Here is a 9,993-nt window from a genome sequence, read left to right as displayed (position 1 = left end):
CAATTTTTCAATAGAACATGTCATGAAGAATAAATATATTATTTTCCTCTCTCTCTTATTTATTTATTTATTTATTTATTTATTTATTTATTTATTTATTTATTTTTTGAGACAGAGTTTTGGTCTTGTTGCCCATGCTGGAATGCAATGGTGCAATCTCGGCTCACTGCAACCTCTGCTTCCCAGGTTCAAGCAATTCTGCCTCAGCCTCCCAAGTAGCTGGGACTACAGGGTCCTGCCACCACTCCCAGCTAATTTTGTATTTTTAGTAGAAACGGGGTTCTACCATGTTGGCCAGGCTGGTCTCGAACTCCCAACCTCAAGTGATCCACCCGCCTCGTCCTCCCAAAGTGCTGGAATTACAGGCGTGGGCCACCGTGCCTGGCCAGCATCACTTTCATTGTCGTCTAAGAGGTCTTTAATTTCCTCAAACTACTTCCACATATACACTATTCGAAATTCATAACACTGAAGAGCACGTGGGATAAGCATTATTTTACAAAAACATGAGGAAAATTGACACACGGAGAATTTAAGTGACTTTCCCAAGATCACAAAGCTATGGATATCTTTTTTTGCCAAGATTTATAACAAACTCAAGCGCACACTTTTGAATAGAACCACATAAAGAAATGGAAGCCAGACCTGTTCACTATACCATGGCTTAGCACAAGGTTGTGAAAAAAACTGGTTCATGGTAGCAGTGGGCTGTGTCACTATATAATAATCACTAAGAACAAAAACAGAAGTAGACAGAATGGTGTAGACATTCTGAATTCAAGATAGAACACCCACATGAAAAGCTTGGCTTCTTTTCTCAGATCCCTCCCACACAGGATGGGCTTCTTCCAGCTTTAGCCAGGATAGCAGGCCAGAAAGGGCCACTGAACCAGGTTCATGGCTTACTGCAGCTAGGAGAACTGGCTAATCAAGGAGATCTGTATGGCCTTTATCTGGTCACAGAGTCTCACAAATCAAGCCGAACACTTTGCAGGGCAGTCTCACTTTCTAAATAAAGAAATTTTGTAAACTTATTTTTTCTCCTTTTGAAATCTGTTTTCTAAATTTGGCTTCCAGAGTCACTTTCAGGTTCTGTGTGGTTAATTTCTTTTCCTCCAAGGATTTTCAAACAAGGGACTAAACAGAAAACAGATATTGAGAGTCAGAATGTTAGCACTGGGGAAGACTTTAGTATCAATGTAGCCTGATGTCCTTCTTTTACAGAGGAAGGCACAGAGACCATGGAGATTATTTGACTTGCTCAAGGTCACACAGCCTTGTTGGCAGCAGGAATAGCCCTCATTTCCTGACCCCTGGCCCAGTGCTCTTTTGTCTACTTTTCAAAATCCTGACTCCACCTCTACTGGAACGTGAGCTTGGACAAGTCACTTCACCTTTTTGGTTTGTTTGTTTTTTGAGATGGAGTCTCGCTCTGTCACCCAGGCTGGAGTGCAGTGGCGCCATCTTGGCTCACTGCAACCTCTGCCTCCTGGGTACAAGCGATTCTCCTGCCTCAGCCTCCTGAGTAGCTGGAATTACAGGCATGCGCCACCACACCCAGATAATTTTTGTATTTTTAGTAGAGACAGGGTTTCACCATTTTGGTCAGGCTGGTTTTGAACTCCTGACCTTGTGATCCTCCCACCTCAGCCTCCCAATGTGCTGGGATTACAGGCTGAGCCACCACGCCTGGCCACTTCACCTTTTTAAGTCTTTTCATTTCTGAGCCTTAACTACTTTGCATTTCACAAATGGAAAATTTATAGTGGTTTAATAACTTTCCAAATGACAGACACAGTTGGGACTCTAATCCAAGCTTGTCCATTGCCAAAGCATGTCCTCATGCACAGCACCGTCAGAACTCTCTGGGTAAGAGGCAGTCTCTTGGTGTCACTTTCATTATCATCTAAGAGGTCTCTAATTTCTCTGATTTCCTTTTTTGGGAGGGGCCCCCAATAAAATATCTACTTCCTAGGAGTTGTGTAAGGATTAAGTGAGTTAATTCATGTGAAATGTTTCACACAGTACCTGGACACAGAGAAACTTGCTAAGAGTGAAGTCTCTGGAGTCAAACTGCCTGCGTCTGAATTCCAGCTCTGCCAGTTTGCTTGACTGACATTTTGGCCTAGCTACTTACGTTCTCTGTCTCAGTTTCCTCAACTGTAAAGTGAGTAAAATGATATATCTTTCTACGTCATTAAAATTGTTATGAGTCTTAAATAAAATAATATGTATAACCCACTTAGAATAGTGTTCAGCATGTTAACCATTGTTAGTTTGACTGTAATAACCACTTTTCTTATTTTAAGTAGCCATACTTTGCCCAAAATTCATCAGTTTTAAAAGCATTCACTTTCATATGTTTTGAACACATGCTGAAATTCTTAAGATTGGAGCCTGATTTTCTGCTTTATTAAAAAAAAAAAAAAAAAAAAAAAAAAAAAAAAAAAACCTCTCATTGGTAGTTCCAGTTCCCAATCAAGAGAGGCCAGGATTCAATAATTTATAGCCTATGGCTATGTTTGGAGTCAAGGGGCTTCCACTCCCCAATATGCTGAAAAGTGCAGCAGCCCCTCTGTCTGAGTTGTTCCATCTGGGATAATAATAATTATTCCTTTGTAAAGTGCTTTGAGACCTTTGGATGAAGAGTGCTATGTGAACACAAATTATTATCTCTTTTCCAGATATCACTTTTAGATTAAAATCCAGAAGCTCCCTAAAATAGACCATAGCAGAAGTACAGTCCGGACACAGATACATCTGTCCATTATTATCACAACCAGATAATACATTCATGATCAACACCATCATTCATTTTCTTTTACATATCATAGCAGATCTAACTTGGATTGGGAAAAAATGAGATGTCCTCAAGATGGATGTTTTTGCTGTTTAACTTTCAAAGATTTCCCCCACTCTGTTTTCCTGATCTGTGTTTTGGAATCCTCTCCTGAGGTCAACAGGAACTCTGAGGTTGATTCAACTCTGGGGCGTGAAGCAGGACAAGAAAAGGAATTATTCTCTTAGTCCCAAATCCTCATGATTCATCTGTTTCTACTTTATAGTTTTAGTTCATGTGCATTCTTTTTCATGTTGTTTCTAGACACTTCAATATCATCCGAAGTCAGTAATTTTAAGACTTTACTTTCCCTGAGTTTTTGTTACAATTCCTAAATTTATTTATTCATTCTTCCAGAAACATTTATTGAAAAATCTGCTATGCATAGCACTGCCCCAGATGCTAAAGAAATAATAGCCATGGTTCCTGCTAGAGCTAAAATCTAGGCAAAATTGGAGTCAGGTGAGCTGTTTTCTGTTGAGCGGGCACCCATTCTTGATTCTTATATGCACACACACACACACACACACACACACACACCCCACTTCTCTTTTAATGTCATCCTTCCCCTTTGTATTTCAGAGGCTCAGTGTCCCACTGCTCTCTCGGCTCTCACAATTCTAAGGGCAGAGACAGTGTGTTTTGCAAATGCTAGGCCCTCAATATTTGCTGATATGACAAACTCAGTCACAATAAAGGATTAACATCTGTTAAAGTGTAATGCATAACTCCTTATGTTATGCCTTCATTTCTAAGGCATCCTGTATTATTCATTTCAAAATGAACTTATTCATTCCAATAGTATTTTTATTTCATTATTTCTTTTAGAACATCCATTTGATTAATACTTATTTTAGAACTTATCATTCAAAAGTGTCTTTAGCGCCTACTCTGTTTCAAGCTTTCTATCAGATGCTAAGAACGTAGAGGCAAATAAGACACATAAGGCCTCTGCCCTTGAACAGTTTACACTCGTAAAGGGAAACAGACACTAAAAGGAAGAAATAAACAAAAATAAATTCAGTGAGAGAAAGAAAAGAGGGGGAAATAAAGAGAGAGGTATGTGAGTATGATTGGACTGAAAATGACCAGGACAGGACAGGTACAGTGACTCATGCCTGTAATCCCAGCACTCTGGGAGGCCGATGCGGGCAGATCACCTAAGGTCAAGAGTTTGAGAAAAGCCTGGCCAACATGGTGAAACCCCATCTCTACCAAAAAAAAAAAAATCTGGGTGTGGTGGTCGGCGTCTGCCGACCCAGCTACTTGGGAGGCTGAGGCAGGAGAATTGCTTGAATCCAGGAGGCGGAGGTTGCAGTGAGCCAAGATGGACCCTCTGCACTCCAGCCTGGGCGACAAAGAGAGACTCCAAGAAAAAAAAAATGACCAGGACAGGACAGTGCTTACAGGCATGGTTTCTCTAAGAAGACGGAATTTGAGCTGAGACGTGAAGAATGAAGAGGAGTCAGCCACACATAACACTGGGAGCAGAGCATTTGAAGCAGAGGGAAGAATCCCACACAAAAGGCCTGAGGAAATAATAAGCTTGACATGATCAAAGTAGGGAAGGAAGGCCAGTGGAGCTAGAGATTGTTATAACAAGGAAGAAGAGTGGTATGGGATGAGGTCAGGGAGAGAAGTAGTGATGAGACTCATGCTGGGCCTTGCAAACTAAAGTAAGTTTGTTTGTTTGTTTGTATCCAAAGTAAGTATGGATTATTTTCTAAGCACAATGGGAAGTCACTGGAGAGTTGAAGTAGACACCATGTGATTTAAAATTAAAAGAGATCACTCTGAGGTATGGGGCAGAGACTGTCATGGTACAAGAGGGGAATCAACAAGACCAGTTAGGAAGCTGGCAGTGTCCTGTCCTGGTCTTTTTTTGCTTTTTTTTTTTGTTTGTTTGTTTTTTGCTTTTTGTTTTTTTTGCAGTAGTCTAGGAGAGATGACAGTGGTTTCAACTTGTGTAGTAGCCATGGAGATAAAGAAAAATTGATGGAATTTAAGATATAATTTGAAGATGGAACCAACAAGACTTGCTAGAGTGGATGAAGTGGGCAAGGAAAATAGAATAATCACAGATGACTAAAGTTTTGGCTTGGACAGAGGATGGCACCATTGGTTGAGATGAGAAATTCAGTAGTTGAAAGAAATAGAAAATTCCATTTTTGACATATTAATACCAAGATGCCTGTTAGACATGCAAATGGAAATTCAAGCACAAGTGGGTAGGTAAGTCTTGGTTTAAAATACAAGGTTAGAGTTAAAGGTTTACATTTGGGAGTCAACATATAGTTGGTATTTAAAGCTATAGAACTAGATAAGATGAAATGAGAAGGGTAATAGGGAAGAGGTTCTAGAACAGCACTGTCCAGTAGAAATGTGTGAGCCACACATATGAGCTACATGTGTAATTTTACATTTTCTATAGCCATATTAAAAAGTAAAAAGAAACAGAATAATTTTAATAACAATATATCTAAAATATTATTATTTCAACATGTACCCATGTAAAAAATTATTCATGAGACATTTCGCATTCATTTTTTAAATACTAAGTCTTTGAAATCCAGAGTGAATGTTATGTTTTACGGCATATCTCATTTCTCACTAGTCACATTTCAAGTGCTCAGCAAACCAACGTTTAGAGGTTGAATAGAGGAGGAGGAGTCAGGAAAGAAAACTGTAAGAATGGTGCCACAGAAGCCAAGAGAAGTATTTTAAAAAGGGACTGGTCAGCTGTGTCCAATGTTTATAAGAGGCTGAGTAAGATGAGAAGTGGCAATAGAATTCAGCAACATGGAGGTCACTAATGACCTTGACTAAAGCTGCTTCAGTGGAGTGATGGCTTCCTGGAAGGAAGCCAGAATGGAGTCAATGAAAGGTAAGGAAGTGGTGCCAGCCAGTATAAACAACTGTTTCAAAAAGTTTTGCTGTGCAGAGGAACAGAGAAATGAGCACTAGTTGGAGGGGGATATGGAGTCAAGAAAGGGTTTTTACTAAAATAGGAGATGTCAGAGCATGCTCATAATGGCAATAGGAATGTTCCAAGAAGAAGGAAGAAACTGTTGTGGGAGAAAGTGGATAGTAAGTGAGGAATGGAAATCCTTGAGAAAACAAGAGAGATGAGTGTAAGAGCACAAAGAAAGGAGCTGGTCTTTGACAAGAAAAATTATTATTTTATCAAAACAGGAAGGAAGACAGACTATGGACACAGTATAGAAGAATGGATACAGATTAGTTTATACAGCTGAGTAATGGAATCTTCATTTTAACACAGGGCTGAAGCCATAAGCAAAAGCAAGCAAAAACCAAAAAGAAAAAAATCAGAGAGAGAGAGAGAGAAAAGAGGAATGCAAGCTGGAAAGGAAAAAGGTGGTACGCATGTGAAAGGGGAAAAAAGGACACTGTATTCTTTTTTTCTTTTCTTTAAAAACAATGCATTTGATCAATATAAGAGAGGATTAAACTTTTCCAGGATCTGAACTGTTGGTGTCCACCCTCCAAGATACCCCTTTCTCTGCATCAGGATACCTAGGAAACCAATTTAGTAATCACAAGGTTGCTTGATGATCAGTCTCTGGGCAAAGGGAATGAATAATCTTGAGTTCATTTCATTCAAGGGTTAAAAAAAAAAAGTCTGATGAGCTATTTCTGATACATGTAACAGGGTACACATGCTTGCTACATTCAGAGTATCTCTCCCCTGAGCAATGTTGGAGACAAGGCAACACAATCTCATAATCCAGTTTATGGAACAATCTACCTGAGGCCTCTTCCAGCTGTTAAGAAAACTGAAAACCACTAGAGGCAAAATATATCAGGCTGGGTCCCAAGCAGGAAATACTATTCTATTCAAAACAGTTTGCTGAAAATAACTTATTAAAGGGACTATCTACAAAGATGTGGGCCAAGCTAAGGGAAACAAGACTCAGTAGAGACACTCAGGGGCCTGCATGAGTGGTAAAACATTCCCTTCCCTCGACATACAGGGGTGAGGTGAAGAAGAAGTGTCACCAGATCCAAGTAAGTACTGGAGCCACATCGAAGGGGCCATCAGGCAGCTCATGCAAGAATGTGGCAGTAAAGTAGGGAGAAAGAAGGGGGAAGAAACAATCCAGTCTCTCCTTTCTGCTCTTCCTCCTACCCCCATGCCAAGTTTCTGCTGAATGAACCACAGTCAGAAGCCAAAGGATGAGGGAACCCATAGAGGTTAATGTACAGGGTTCCAGGCAGGACAAGGAAGGGCAAAGAGTGAATCTGATGGGTGGGAGTTGGGGGGCAAACAGTATAACTAGCGCAGGAAGATAAGCTATTCTTACATGAAACAAAGAAGCACCTAAATAGGAATGCCAACCTTGGACTATTTATGGAGCACTAAATTTATGATAGAGAGGAGGGAAGGGGAGAGGGAAGGTGAAGTAAAACTCTCATTCACACAAAGATAGCAGCAACTCTTAGCTTTCATTCATCTCTCTTACCAGACCAGAGATTTGGAGAAGGGGGAGATATTATTTTGCATTTCATTTTATTCAAGAGAAGACTTTTATTTTCCCCTTATTATTAGAAGGCAAAAAATCCTAGAGATAAAAATATTTGTTTGACTCTTTGAGAAAAAAGAATCCTGTACAGATTTTCATATCCCATTATCCTTATGCTACTATTCCCACCTCCCCTCCATGTGCACTGCTGGAAAGAGGCCTAAACCTCCAGGAGATACTGGTTTACTGAAGCTTAAATTTAGACAAAAGACCTGATGCAGACATTTGAGGTCACTAAGCTTCTGTCACCATATGGACATAATCAAACAGAAGGCAATACAGCATTGTGGTTAAGAAGGTAGGCTCTGAATCCAGACTGCCTGGGTTTAAATGCATGTTCTACTACTTACTTGCTGTGTGACCTGCAGCAAATTACTCCTGTCATCCTCCATATCATCTGTAAAATGGGGATAATAATAGTACGTATTCTACAGTGTTAGCTTATGCAGATTACATGAGATACTTCATGTAAAGTACTTAGGGTACTGTCTGGCATATAGTAAATGCTTAAGAAGAGTCTTATTATTGATAAAGCCAACTTTCTGATTCTGAAGTATTATGCAATCAATTCTATTTCTCTTTAATAACCTGGTCTTTGTCTCCTCTCCATATGTTTAGATTATTCTCTAGAATCAATCTCTCTCCCATTCTTTCTCTCTCTCTCTCTCTCACACACACACACACACACATACACACAGTAGCTAATGGAGTCCTCATTTCTCATTTATATCAAAGGTGTTTGGATATTCTTTAATTCATTCATTTACTCATATCTTTATTGAGCACCTACTAGGTTCCAGATACTGTACTAGGTGCTGGGCATAATATAAAAGTGAGAAAAAACAGACAAAGCCCTTACTCCTAAGAAGCCTGTGATCCAGTGAGGGATACAACATTAATCAAATTACTCCAGATAAATACTATATGGTATTTACTATCATATAATATACACTAAACACTATCATACAGTATTTATTTGTAGTAATTACATTAATGAAAAACCTGAGTTGCAATATCACAATACACTTATGGGCATTGTCCATCAGCTCAGGTTTTTCATCATCTAGAGAAAAGGAGGAGCAGAATTCCATGAGCTACAAGTGAGACACCAGGCTTCGCTGTCCAATGTGGTAGTCACTAACCACATATGTCTATTTATATTTTAGTTGTAAGTAACTAAAGCTAACTATAAAGTTTTAAATTATGTTTCTCATTTGCACTAGCCACTTTTCAAGCATTCAGTCATCATATGTAACTAATGGCTATTGTATTGAACAGTGAAAATACAGAACATTTCTATCATTGTAGAAAGTTTATTGGACAGCCCTCAGATATGAAAGAACCCTTCAGTTGTGAAAGAACCTCAGATACAAAAGAAATTTCCATGGTCTGGAAAGGGGAGGTGCTGGCAAAAGTAGGGAAAATGCTGTGAGATACAGAAAACATGGCAAAGATAAGGTATTTCAGCTTAACCGTAATTTCAATTTCTAGTAGACATAAGGGTGCAAGGGCGATACAAGTCTAAAATATTGCAAGGACTAGTTCCCCTCCCTATCACTTCCTCACCAAAATACATTTTCTAATGGAACTTTATGTTCAATTTCAGGTATTTTTTGTTTGTATGTTTTGTGATGTAACTTCAGGGGAAAACAGAATTCACTTTATAATGAATCATCGTGTTTACATTCCAACTTTTTTGCAATGAAAAGCTATAGGGATATCTGTATGGGCCAAGTGGCTTTTCCCAAAAGCTGCATGATTTTGGGATTTGTCTGTCAGTTAGCTCTCTTCCATATTTTGGACTCCACCATTTCTTATTCATGAACATGCCACTTTTTCAGATTTCCTTTTTCTCATTATCTCGGGAACACAAAGCTTTAAGTATAGTTTCACATTGACTGTGTTTACATTCATGGGGTCAGAAGCAAGGGCTCTTCATTTTCCTGTGTGTGATCACGGAGTCAGTGCTCCCTTTTCATTGGTACTTGACAGTGCCTCAGAAAAATGCTGTAACTAGTGCGTGTGTAGCGAGGGAAATGGGACTTTTAAAATTTGCACCCAGGATAAATCTGCCATGTGCACAGAAAAATAAGAGGAGTCCTGGTGACAGGTGGCAGTTTTCTACCTGGGAAAAGAAATTCAAGTCACCAAAGGGGAAATGAAGCTTTACTTATTTTCTGGGTCTGAGAAAAATCACAGCTGTTGTTGTTAAGAATTCTTATCGGACAGTCTTAATTAGCAAGTCAAAATATGGATATGGTTTCTCAGTTATAGATTGTATGAATAGATAAATTATAAAATATGGTCCCCAAAGCTGAAACTAACCTAATACTGAATCCCTCCCAAACAATCCAGCTGACCAACATGTAGGAAGTCCTTCACCCCTGAGACTGCCATGGGGTGAGGAAACCCAACCATCTGTGTGAAAAGGCTCACATGGAGGAAAACCAAGGCCTCTGGCTGGCAGCCCCGGCTGAGCTTCCAGCTGGCAGCCAACATAAACTGCCAGCCATGAGAGTGAGGCCACTCTGGACATTTCACCATTCTCAGGACCCTGGCCAACCCTTGCGAAGCAGAAGGACCACTTAGTCAATCTACCAAAAAGTGAGAAAT

Source organism: Rhinopithecus bieti, unplaced genomic scaffold, assembly GCF_001698545.2.
Source record: "Rhinopithecus bieti isolate Rb0 unplaced genomic scaffold, ASM169854v2 scaffold_8674, whole genome shotgun sequence".
Classification (NCBI taxonomy): Eukaryota; Metazoa; Chordata; class Mammalia; order Primates; family Cercopithecidae; genus Rhinopithecus; species Rhinopithecus bieti.
Note: the sequence above shows the minus strand (reverse complement) of the source record.